The sequence below is a fragment of the Schistocerca serialis genome, chromosome 2 (genome assembly GCF_023864345.2).
Source record: "Schistocerca serialis cubense isolate TAMUIC-IGC-003099 chromosome 2, iqSchSeri2.2, whole genome shotgun sequence".
In the NCBI taxonomy this organism is placed as follows: Eukaryota; Metazoa; Arthropoda; class Insecta; order Orthoptera; family Acrididae; genus Schistocerca; species Schistocerca serialis.
In genome coordinates this window covers 1,103,276,826-1,103,290,520 of record NC_064639.1, presented here as the reverse complement: position 1 = coordinate 1,103,290,520, position 13,695 = coordinate 1,103,276,826, and positions in this window count along the sequence as shown.

Below are 13,695 nucleotides of genomic sequence, written 5' to 3'. Positions count from 1 at the left end.
AGAAAATGTAACAGACCTCCTAAGGAGACTGCCTACACCACGCTTGTCTGTCCTCTTTCAGAATACTGCTGCGCGGTGTGGGATCCTGACCAGATAGGACTGACGGAATACAGCGAAAAAGTTCAAAGAAAGGCAGCACGTTTTGTATTATAGCGAAGTATGGAAGAGAGTGTCACAGAAATGATACACGATTTGGGCTGGAAATCGTTAAAAGAAAGGCGTTTTTCGTGTGTGTTCTCACGAAATTCCAGTCATCAACTGTCTCCTCCGAATGCGAAAATATTTTGTTGACACCGACCTACATTGGGAGGAAGGATCACCACGATAAAATAAGGGAAATCAGAGCGCGTACGAAAAGATATAGGTGTTCATTCTTTCCGCGCACTATACGAGATTGGAATAATAGAGAATTGTGAAGATGGTTCGATGAACCCTCTGCCAGGCACTTAAATGTGATTTGCAGAGTATCTATGTAGATGTAGATGTAGGGTAGGATTACAGGAAGACATCCAAGCAGTTCGGAGATGGACTGCTAGATATATTACCAGTAGGCTCCATCAACATGCGAGTATTATGAAGATGATTAGTGAAAAACGGAATTCCTGGAGGACGGGCGACGCTCTTTTTGTGGAGGACTACAGAGAAAACAGAGAACCCGCATTTCAAGGTGATGCACAGCGATTCCTACTGCCGCCAACATACAGTTTCAGTGAGCACCACGAAGTAAGACAAGAGAAACTGGGGTCCATACGGAGGCATATAGATAGTTGTTTTCTCCCCGCCGTGTTAGCGAGTGGAACAGGAAAGGCAATCAGTAGTAGCGGTATAAGGCACCCTCAGCCATGCACCGTACGGTGGCCTGCGAAGTATGTATTGGGCTCAGCGCATCACAATTAACAGCGAGAAAATATATGGTAATAGAAGAAGTAGAGTAGAAAAACTGGGAATGTGTGGTTACGAATCGCTACTGACTTCAGTGTGAAATGTAGTCCTAGTCAGTACAAATTTATCTGAAAAGTAAGTTTTTCTGTTTAGCCCCCACCAAGTTTCCCCCTTGGTCTATGATTGGGGGAAGTTGAACACGCATACTGGTACGTTTTGGTGCTAATTCAAGACGACATTAAACACAGCAATATGATTCAAGATGCATGATGTGATGATGTTAGGTTTGTGGGGCACTCAACGACGCAGTTATCAGCCCAGCCCCCGTACAAAGTCCCAATCTTTTCACAGTCCAGTCTTTCCATTTCTCCGAATGATGATAAAATGATAAGGATGACACAGACACCGATCTCTTGGGAGGAGAAAAATCCCCGAGCCGGCCGGGGATCGAAACCGGGAGCCTGTGATCTAGAGGCAGCAACACTAAACCCTAGACCTGGAGCTGCGTGCGACCCAAGCACGCCGTGTGGAGAAAAACCTGTGGCTTTCCTCCAAGATCACCCGACCTTGATATTCTGGATTTTTCTGCCCGAGTCATCTCAGAAGAGAAGTTTACGACATGCCCTTTGATAAAGTTGAATGACTGGAAGGGCGGAATGTATAGTATTGGCAAGAGCTATAAGATGATTCGAGAGTGTTTCAAGGAATTCGTAACTCACACAACAGTGTAGTATCGTATCCAAATTCAAGGACGAACCTGGAACACCGCCTACAACTGTTACTAATAAACATGAAATTGTAACGAGTTACGTGCTGAAATAACTTTTTGTACTTGTTGTTAAGGCAGTATTTGTTGTTAGGTTAAGCCGTCGGTGAAATGTGAGTACAATTGCATGGGGACCTAATCGTAAAGTTTACGTTTCAATTACATGTGTACCACCTATGACAATGGTTCATACTGAAATCAATGGCACCACTCAACCATACATTCGCCATTATCTCATAAACGGCGCCTTTCTATTACCATATTTACTGGAACGTGCCTGTTGCACTTAATAATTATGATGGTCCCTATATTGCTGAGACAAACAGTTGCTTAGTAAATGTGAGAGATGGTGTATATCACATGAAATATACACACGGAAAAAATCGCTACACCGAAAAGGAGTTGTGCGATATAAACGAAAGTTGATAGGGTGTTTCTACATTTTAAGGATGATATCTGTCAGATTTCGCGTCAGTCGCATAAGAGTGGCGCTATTAACGTCACTATGAGGATACAAATGGTTCAAATCGCTCTGAGCACTATGGGACTTAACTTCTGAGGTCATCAGTCTCCTAGAACTTAGAACTACTTAAACCTAACTAACCTAAGGACATCACACACATCCATGCCCGAGGCAGGATACGAACCTGTGACCGTAGCGGTCTCCCGGTTCCAGACTGTAGCGCCTAGAACCGCTCGGCCACTCCGGCCGGCTATGAGGATACAGATCAGGTTTACTTCGAATGAACTCCGTAATGGTCGCCAGCATTATTTGCCTTTGAGACTGTAGGTGTTGAGCTGATGTTAGTCAAGAATGCCTTTAGGGCAACATAGACTCTTCACAGAATGAGATTTTCGCTCTGCAGAGGAGTGTGTGCTGATGTGAAACTTCCTGGCAGATTAAAACTGTGTGCCAGACCGAGACTCGAACTCGGAAATCTCATTCTGGAAACATCCCCTAGGCTGTGGCTAAGCCACGTCTCCGCAAATTCCTTTTTTTCAGGAGTGCTAGTTCTGCAGGGTTCGCAGGAGAGCTTCTGTAAAGTTTCGAAGGTAGGAGACGAGGTACTGGCAGAAGTAAAGCTGTGAGGACGGGGCGTGAGTCGTGCATGGGTAGCTCAGGTGGTAGAGCACTTGCCCACGAAAGGCAAAGGTCCCGAGTTCGAGTCTCGGTCCGGCACACAGTTTTAATCTGCCAGGAAATTTCACTCTTCACGGAGTGTGAATGATGTCGTGTAATGGGGATACAAGACGACAGCTGTTCCTTCTGGGATGTTGGGGAAATACTTGACTTGAATGTAGCCACTGCACGTGATTACTGTCAGCGCTGGTCACGAGAATGTAAGGTAGCAAGAAGTCCAGGCCCCAGATGGCAACGTGGCACTACCGAGAGGGAATACCATCATGTGCGGCATATGGTTCTGGCGCATCGTACTGGGCCTGCAGCAACAATTTGAACATCAGTTGGCACCACAGTGACACAACGAAGTGTTACAAATCAGTTATTTCAAGGACAGCTCGGGGTCAGATGCCTGTAGCGGGCGTTCCACTGACTCCAAACCACAACCAATTGCGACTTCAGTGGTGTTATACGAGAGTTCATTGTAGGGCAAGGTGAAGATCTGTTATGTTTCCTGATGACAGGTGGTTCTGCGGCGTTGCCAGTGATAGCCGTGTGTTGGTCACACGGAGGTCACTTGAGGCTCTGCAACCAAACTCTCTGCATGCTAGACACACTGGATCTACATCTGAAACTACGATGTGGGGTGCGATTTCACACGACGGCAGGAGTACTCTCATGGTTATCCCACGCAAACTGACTGAAAATTTGTACATCGGTCTGGTGATATAACTCTTGCTCATATACCGTTCTAGCAAACCAACATACGCTACAGGATGTCGACATGTTGCCTTGGACTGTTCGATCACCAGATGTGTCTCCAATCGAACAACTATGGGGCATTAGCCGTCCCTGTTTTTCCCGACCAAGTGCAACAGGCATGGAACATCATCCCACAAACTGACATACGGCATATTTGCAACACAATACGTGGACTTTTGCCTGCTTGCATTCAACATTCTGGCGGGTACACCGGTTAATAATGTAACACCATTTTACGTTTGCAATGCCTTATCTCCCGTTTACCTTAACCTGTGATCTTGCAATGTCAATCACTTAAATATGTTACCTAGATAAATGTAGTCCCAAAATTACATTACTCTGCATTAATTATTTTTTGGTGATGCGATTTTTTGTCCATCATTCTATATCTAGGTGTCAGTGGCGGCTCGTAGAGAAAATCAGCGGGAGTGCTACTTCAGAAAACTTTTAGCCTTTGTTTCAAAATTAGGTAAAAGGAAACAAACATGTAGAGAAACAAAATTTAGTCAGAAACTTGATAAAATTCTAATAGAATGAATACAAATATTTTTTCTCGCCCTATTACACGTTGTTACTGTTAAAGCTTCATCTATTCATTTAAAAATCTGTGCAAAAAGAATAACAATGTTCTCCTTGATTTCTGGATGACGTCTGAATTCTGTTTAGAACTTTATATCGTTAAATTAATGAACAACACTTAAAAAATTACATTCTGAAGAATATAAACTTCAAAATGACTATTTGTAAAAAAAAAATTTCAAGATAAATTCTTTCTAAAATTGCCAATGTTATTAACAGCAGAAACCGAAAAATTATTTTTCCGTCGGAATGCACAATGGACATGAATGGATGCAGGTGATCATACAGGATGCTTACGTACGTGTTACCTGTCAGAGTCGTATCTAGACGTATCAGGTTCAAAAATGGTTCAAATGGCTCTGAGCACTATGGGACTTAACAGCTGTGGTCATCAGTCCCCTAAAACTCAGAACTACTTAAACCTAACTAACCTAAGGACATCACACACATCCATGCCCGAGGCAGGATTCGAACCTGCGACCGTAGCAGTCGCGCGGTTCCGGACTGGGCGCCTACAACCGCTAGACCACCGCGGCCGGCAGACGTATCAGGGATCCCACATCACACTAACTGCACATTCCTCACACCATTATAGTGCCTTCACCAGCCTGAACAGTCCCTTACTGACATACAGATTTTATGGATTCATGACGTTGTCTCCATACCCGTACACATCCATCCGCTCGATACAATTTGAAACGAGACTCGTATTATCAGCATCAACAGTCCAATGTCGGTGTTGGGGGCCCAGGCGAGGCGTAATGCTTTGTGTCGTGCAGTCAACAAGGGTACATGAGAGGGTCTTCGGCTCCGAAACCCCATATCGATGATGTTTCGTTGAATGGTTCGCACGCTGATACTTATTGATGGCCCAGCACTGAAATCTGCAGCAACTTGCGGGAGGGTTGCTCTTTTGCCACGTTGAACGATTCTTCTCAATCGTCGTTGGTCCAGTTTTTGAAGGACCTTTTTCCGGCAGTAACAGTGTCAGAAATAGGATGTTTTGCCGCATTACTGATATTCAGAGTACACCCGTGAAAAGGTCGTACAGAAAATCACTTCATCGCTACCTCGGAGACACTGTGTCCCGCCGTTCGTGCGTCGACTATAACACCACTTCCAAAATCGCTTAAATCTCGATAACCTGCCACTGTAGCAGCAGTAACCGATCTAACAACTGCTCCAGACGCTTGTTGTCTTATATAAGCGTTGCCGACCGCAGTGCCGTATTCGGCTGTTGACATAACTCTGTGCCTATACCAGTTTCTTTGGCGCTTCAGTGTATATGTTACCAATACCCTCTTTTTTATCAATTACTCAATGAGTGACAATGTGTAGAGTAGGTTACATCTTACGAAATGAATGTATGAACATCTTCTTCCTCACATAGTCCCCACACCACACACACATACTGTGTTTTTTCTACCGCATCGATGACGGTAAAAGTGAGACACACATCTAACAAAAGCTAAACATCTCAACAAGCTGTAGATAGTTCCTGAAATAGACCAGAAATTACTTCATTAGTAACCTGGAAACAGATATATAAAGTAGTTGAGAGCACGACAAAACAGTAACTATGTACGTGCTTCTATAGTGCTGTACACAATATTATAGACGCTATTATTACTATTATTATTATTATTAGTGGCAGTCGTTGGCCACAAAGCATTGTCAACTTGAAGTCTTCAAATTTCTACCAGTTCAGAAGTAGATAGTCCAACAATCGAGTGATTTACTAACCGAGAGTGCAGTGCACACGTTTTAAATTAGTTGATTTCAAATCGTGGTGCGAGGTGCAGGCGAAGCAAATGCCGCTAGGGTAGGAGCAGTGCATTGGAAGCATGTCTTGCAATAAGTGTCTGTCGTCACAGTGGATAGTTACCTTTCTTATCAGAGAAGGAGTTGTAGGCTGCACGATGCGCCGTGGTTTGCTTCATCAGTCAAACACAAGCACACACACACAGAATCCAAATATAACTCATGGAAAAAAAATAAAGAAATGTGGTTTCAAGATTTGTAGAGGTGAAAGTAGATTTCAGACTACGATAGCAATAACACATCGAAGAATAAATGGAAATGAAAGAATGGCTAAAGTGTGGGATTAAAATGCAAAGTGAAAGGATATCAATGATGGCATTGCTATCCAGAAGAATTAGAGGATACGGAAGTAACGAGAAGTAGCAGAGAATAGTCTGAGACTTAATCTTAACATCAGAATAGATGAGCATGAAGTAGATGACGTTAAGGAATTCTACTACCTAGGCAGCAAAATAACCTACGACGGACGGGGCAAGTGTACATGAAAAGCAGACTAGCACTCACAAAAACGGCATTCCTGGCCTATAGAAATCTACTAGTATCAAACATAGCCCATAATTTGAGGAAGAAATTTCTGAGAATGTACGTTTGGAGCACAACATTCTATAGTAGTGAAACGTGGACTGTGTGGAAACCAGAACAGTACAAAAGGACGCATTTGAACTGTAGCGAAAATTATGTTGATTAATAAGGTAAGGAATGATCAGTTTCGAGGATAGGAACGTATGGTTAACAGTGACAGGAAGAAGGGTCAGGATGATAGGGCATTGTTAAGTCTCAGGAAGTATCTTGCATGTCCAAGAGAGCACTGCAGAGGGTAAAAACTGTAGAGGAAGACAGATGTTGGAACACATCCAGCCCGCATCTCGTGGTCGTGCGGTAGCGTTCTCGCTTCCCACGCCCGGGTTCCCGGGTTCGATTCCCGGCGGGGTCAGGGATTTTCTCTGCCTCGTGATGGCTGGGTGTTGTGTGCTGTACTTAGGTTAGTTAGGTTAAAGTAGTTCTAAGTTCTAGGGGACTGATGACCATAGATGTTAAGTCCCATAGTGCTCAGAGCCATTTGAACCATTTTGAACACATCCAGCAAATAATCGACGACGAAATTTGCAAGTTCTTCTCCGAGATTAGAAGCTCGGCACAGGAGAGCATTTCGTGTCGGGCCCCACCAAACCAGTCAGAAGACTGATGACACATGGAGGTACATCAAAGAATCAAAATCACACTTTCATAGGGATCCAAGTCCAAAATGGTTGGTGAACTTTATTATGTTGTAAGAGCTAAGTATCCTGGAACAAGGAAGCCAACATTCGCTATCAGACCAAACCAATAAACCGCGAAATGGAGGTATGTCAACGAATCAAAATCAGTTGGGCCTAGGTATCCAAGTCCAAAATGATCGGTGGAGCCGCAACTTTAGTCCGTGCGCATTCCCGGAGCACGTTGGTCTGACAACGAATGTTGGGTTCCAAACGCCGGGTTACTTAGCTCATATGACATTTTGGACTTGGATCCCTACGCCCTGATGATTTTGCTTCATTGATGCACTGTCATTTAGTGGTTTATTAATTAGGTCTGACAACGAATGTAGGGTTCCATGTTCCAGGTTACTTTGCTCACTGATATGGCTTAGTTGTATGTCACCTGTTGATCTGATTTTTAGTTGCACTAAACCGGTTAGGATCTGATAATAGACATATTAAATACAGCTGAAGCGGCTTGTTAATCCCTAAGACGATTACTGATATCAGTTTCCGCGTAACATCTAACAGGTTACTTAAAGGCGGCATTATACTATCGATGAAACACTGCAGTGATTTATATTAGTAAACTGTCCAATAAAGCATCCTAGATCACAATGTTAGTTATTTCAATGCCTGGTTGAGGCCAGTACAATCAATCTTCCATTGGTTTAGTAAAAACTCGCATCGTCAACTAACTGGTTATTTGATCTAATTCCAAAACGTATGCAGTATAGGAGACATTTTCCTATCTCCTTGAGAACATTATTTTCGCAATACTGAAGAAAATATGAGGGAAAAGTGGGATAACCGCCGCAAATTGTTCGAATGTCACACACTTCTTAAATGCTAACTACCATTATATGTGTAACTAGGCCGGCCGGGATAGCCGAGCGGCTCTACGCGCAGCAGTCTGGAACCGCGTGACCGCTACAGTCGCAGGTTCGAATCCTGCCTCGGGCATGGGTGTGTGTGATGTCCTTAGGTTAGTTAGGTTTAAGTAGTTCTAAGTTCTAGGGGATTGATCACCTCAGCAGTTAAATCCCATAGTGGTTCAAATGGTTCAAATGGCTCTGAGCACTATGGGACTCAACTGCTGAGGTCATTAGTCCCCTAGAACTTAGAACTAGTTAAACCTAACTAACCTAAGGACATCACAAACATCCGTGCCCGAGGCAGGATTCGAACCTGCTACCGTAGCGGTCTTGCGGTTCCAGACTGCAGCGCCTTTAACCGCACGGCCACTTCGGCCGGCCTAAATCCCATAGTGCTCAGAGCCATTTGAACCATTTTTTGTGTAACTACAGTTGGAAAAGTCAGTATCAGTGATAGTACCAGAAATACAATTTACATACTGCAAAATGTGATGGAAGCAAGAAATCTGGAAAACCTAGACCGTTCATGGCATTTAGCGATCCAGAGAAAAGCTACTGATACTGTAAAGAAGAATTAGATGTTGAAAGTCTTGAGAAAAATGGCGAATAAATACCGCGACATAGTTGTAGTATACCATACATACAATCCAAATGGGATTACTGAAATTGTATGGTCAAGGAGGACAAGCTCGACATAAAATGGTGTAGGATAGGATTGCAGATTCACTCCACTTTTGATTAAATATCATCATCATTACCAGCCAGTCGATACTCGATGGCTGGACAAATGCTTCTCTCAGATTCTTTTGTACATTAAGGTTTTCAGCTCTTCAGATCCATGTTGCTCCTGCGTGCTTCCTAATGTCATCTACCCACTTTCCACCAGGCCACTGCCCCAGTCTTCTAGAATATAGCAAAGATCTTTGCTTTATCTACCATCCATTCATCTTATTACATATCTTTGTCACCTTCATTTCTTTCCTATTACCTCAATAATTTCATTCTCCATTCTCCAAAACATTTACTTTTTCCTGACTCTCCTAGCAATATCTAAGGTGGAAGTCTCAATTTTTGATAGTTTTCACGTTAGAAGCCCCTGCTCGTACACAGCACCAAACAGACAGTGAACCTGGAAATGTAAACAGATATGGGGTTACTGCAAGCTCGCCTGCGTGGCCTTAAGAGTTTTAACAGGCAGTATGGGAACTATGGCGTGGGAATGAAAATGGCTGTGTCAATGCTTCTACTCCGTCTGACGAAGTTGGACCGATGGCAGACATCCAATTTGTAGCATCCATTGTACAATAGGAACAAATGTGGCAGAATGCTGTGGGCACATAAACCTCATCACTGATATGCCGGCGGAGGTTCGAGTCCTCCCTCGGGCATGGGTGTGTGTGTTTGTCCTTAGGATAATTTAGGCTAAGTAGTGTGTAAGCTTAGGGACTGATAACCTTAGCAGTTAAGTCCCAAAAGATTTCACACACATTTGAACATTTGAACTGCTATGCCGTCAGAGTTTTCACCAATGCCGCTCCAGTGGCATCCTACATTTCTGAGAGACATAGCGTCCGAATGCTAAAAGTGATGTACAGGAAATGTATTCGCAATTGCGACTACACACAACCTGCAACTTTAGAGCAGAATAACGACACCGAAAATGTTTACCGGAGTAGTACTCAAAAAATGGTTCAATTAGCTCTAAGCACTATGGAACTTAACATCTGAGGTCATCAGTCCCCTAGACGTAGAACTACTTAAACCTAACTAACCTAAGGACATCACACACATCCATGCCCGAGGCTGGATTCGAAGCTGCGACTGTAGCAGCAGCGCGGTTCCAGACGGAAGCGCCTCTAACCGCTCGACCACAGCGGCCGGCGAGCGGCACTTAACCCGGTTTTCCTGCTTATCACGACCGTTCACCTTAACTACATAGATTACCTGAGCATGCTTCATGGTCAGACCAAAATTTCCATATGTCTTCGTCCATGTATCATTAACCAGCACTCATACACATATTATAATTCCCGCACACGTGAAGCGGCAGATAAACACGATACTGTTTTGTTTTGAACGGCCAGTGTCGGTTGGTCGCAGTCAGTGTGCTCCCTGCCGCCGTTGGATAAGCAGCTGAGCAGCAAGTCGTATACTCCTAGCTCACTCATTTGTTACATAGTTTAATTCTTAATTTCTTTGCGTGTTTTTGGTACTTGCATTGTTTAGTTCATAAATTTCGGGCGTATTATAGTATTTGAGAGTGTAGCATCGTGTTTTAGTATCTGAATAGTGTAATTTCGCTTAGTCTCCTTCCGCCGCCGAGCAGTGTCAGCAGTGCGCAAGTAGCAGCATTACTGCATTTACTAGGCAATCTTGTATTTTAATAACCGTTTAAATTTTGTCGATTTGTTTGCGCTCTCTGTAGATTAGTTCAGACGTTCTTAGCAAAACAGTTTTTAGCATGGATAGGAACTGCAACTGCTGTGTTCGGATGCAGGCTGAGTTGGCATCCCTTCGCTCCCAGCTTCAGGCAGTGTTGGCTTCGGTCACACAGCTTGAGGCTGTTGCCAATGGGCATCACTGTGGGGGTCGGGATGGGGGTTTGTCGGGGACGGCCAGCTCGTCCCACGCATCCCCTGATCGGACTACGACTGTGGTTGCCCGGGATACTGCCCGCATTGAGGCTGATCCCTCACCTGTGGTAGAGTGGGAGGTCGTTTCAAGGTGTGGCAGGGGGCGAAAGACATTCCGGAGGGCTGAACGGAAAGCCTCTCCAGTTTGTCTGACGAACCGGTTTCAGGCTCTGTCTCAGGCTGATACTGATCTTCGGCCTGACATGGCTGCTTGTCCTGTTCCAGAGGTTGCCCCTCAGTCTGCAAGATCCGGGCAGTCGCAGAGGGTGGGCTTACTGGTAGTTGGGAGCTCCAACGTCAGGCGCGTAATGGGGCCCCTTAGGGAAATGGCAGCAAGAGAGGGGAAGAAAACCAATGTGCACTCCGTGTGCATACCGGGGGGAGTCATTCCAGATGTGGAAAGGGTCCTTCCGGATGCCATGAAGGGTACAGGGTGCACCCATCTGCAGGTGGTCGCTCATGTCGGCACCAATGATGTGTGTCGCTATGGATCGGAGGAAATCCTCTCTGGCTTCCGGCGGCTATCTGATTTGGTGAAGACTGCCAGTCTCGCTAGCGGGATGAAAGCAGAGCTCACCATCTGCAGCATCGTCGACAGGACTGACTGCGGACCTTTGGTACAGAGCCGAGTGGAGGGTCTGAATCAGAGGCTGAGACGGTTCTGCGACCGTGTGGGCTGCAGATTCCTCGACTTGCGCCATAGGGTGGTGGGGTTTCGGGTTCCGCTGGATAGGTCAGGAGTCCACTACACGCAACAAGCGGCTACACGGGTAGCAGGGGTTGTGTGGCGTGGGCTGGGCGGTTTTTTAGGTTAGATGGCCTTGGGCAAGTACAGAAAGGGCAACAGCCTCAACGGGTGCGGGGAAAGTCAGGACATGCGGGGACCGAGCAGCAATCGGTATCGTAATTGTCAACTGTCGAAGCTGCGTTGGTAAAGTACCGGAACTTCAAGCGCTGATAGAAGGCACCGAAGCTGAAATCGTTATAGGTACAGAAAGCTGGCTTAAGCCAGAGATAGATTCTGCCGAAATTTTTACAAAGGTACAGACGGTGTTTAGAAAGGATAGATTGCATGCAACCGGTGGTGGAGTGTTCATCGCTGTTAGTAGTAGTTTATCCTGTAGTGAAGTAGAAGTGGATAGTTCCTGTGAATTATTATGGGTGGAGGTTACACTAAACAACCGAACTAGGTTAATAATTGGCTCCTTTTACCGACCTCCCGACTCAGCAGCATTAGTGGCAGAACAACTGAGAGAAAATTTGGAATACATTTCACATAAATTTTCTCAGCATGTTATAGTCTTAGGTGGAGATTTCAATTTACCAGATATAGACTGGGACACTCAGATGTTTAGCACGGGTGGTAGGGACAGAGCATCGAGTGACATTATACTGAGTGCACTATCCGAAAATTACCTCGAGCAATTAAACAGAGAACCGACTCGTGGAGATAACATATTGGACCTACTGATAACAAACAGACCCGAACTTTTCGAATCTGTATGTACAGAACAGGGAATCAGTGATCATAAGGCCGTTGCAGCATCCCTGAATATGGAAGTTAATAGGAATATAAAAAAAGGGAGGAAGGTTTATCTGTTTAGCAAGAGTAATAGAAGGCAGATTTCAGACTACCTAACAGATCAAAACGAAAATTTCTGTTCCGACGCTGACAATGTTGAGTGTTTATGGAAAAAGTTCAAGGCAATCGTAAAATGCGTTTTAGACAGGTACGTGCCGAGTAAAACTGTGAGGGACGGGAAAAACCCACCGTGGTACAACAACAAAGTTAGGAAACTACTGCGAAAGCAAAGAGAGCTTCACTCCAAGTTTAAACGCAGCCAAAACCTCTCAGACAAACAGAAGCTAAACGATGTCAAAGTTAGCGTAAGGAGGGCTATGCGTGAAGCGTTCATTGAATTCGAAAGTAAAATTCTATGTACCGACTTGACAGAAAATCCTAGGAAGTTCTGGTCTTACGTTAAATCAGTAAGTGGCTCGAAACAGCATATCCAGACACTACGGGATGATGATGGCATTGAAACAGAGGATGACACGCGTAAAGCTGAAATACTAAACACCTTTTTCCAAAGCTGTTTCACAGAGGAAGACCGCACTGCAGTTCCTTCTCTAAATCCTCGCACAAACGAAAAAATGGCTGACATCGAAATAAGTGTCCAAGGAATAGAAAAGCAACTGGAATCACTCAATAGAGGAAAGTCCACTGGACCTGACGGGATACCAATTCGATTCTACACAGAGTACGCGAAAGAACTTGCCCCCCTTCTAACAGCCGTGTACCGCAAGTCTCTAGAGGAACGGAGGGTTCCAAATGATTGGAAAAGAGCACAGATAGTCCCAGTCTTCAAGAAGGGTCGTCGAGCAGATGCGCAAAACTATAGACCTATATCTCTTACGTCGATCTCTTGTAGAATTTTAGAACATGTTTTTTGCTCGCGTATCATGTCATTTCTGGAAACCCAGAATCTACTATGTAGGAATCAACATGGATTCCGGAAACAGCGATCGTGTGAGACCCAACTAGCCTTATTTGTTCATGAGACCCAGAAAATATTAGATACAGGCTCCCAGGTAGATGCTATTTTTCTTGACTTCCGGAAGGCGTTCGATACAGTTCCGCACTGTCGCCTGATAAGCAAAGTAAGAGCCTACGGAATATCAGACCAGCTGTGTGGCTGGATTGAGGAGTTTTTGGCAAACAGAACACAGCATGTTGTTATCAATGGAGAGACGTCTACAGACGTTAAAGTAACCTCTGGCGTGCCACAGGGGAGTGTTATGGGACCATTGCTTTTCACAATATATATAAATGACTTAGTAGATAGTGTCGGAAGTTCCATGCGGCTTTTCGCGGATGATGCTGTAGTATACAGAGAAGTTGCTGCATTAGAAAATTGTAGCGAAATACAGGAAGATCTGCAGCGGATAGGCACTTGGTGCAGGGAGTGGCAACTGACCCTTAACATAGACAAATGTAATGTATTGCGAATACATAGAA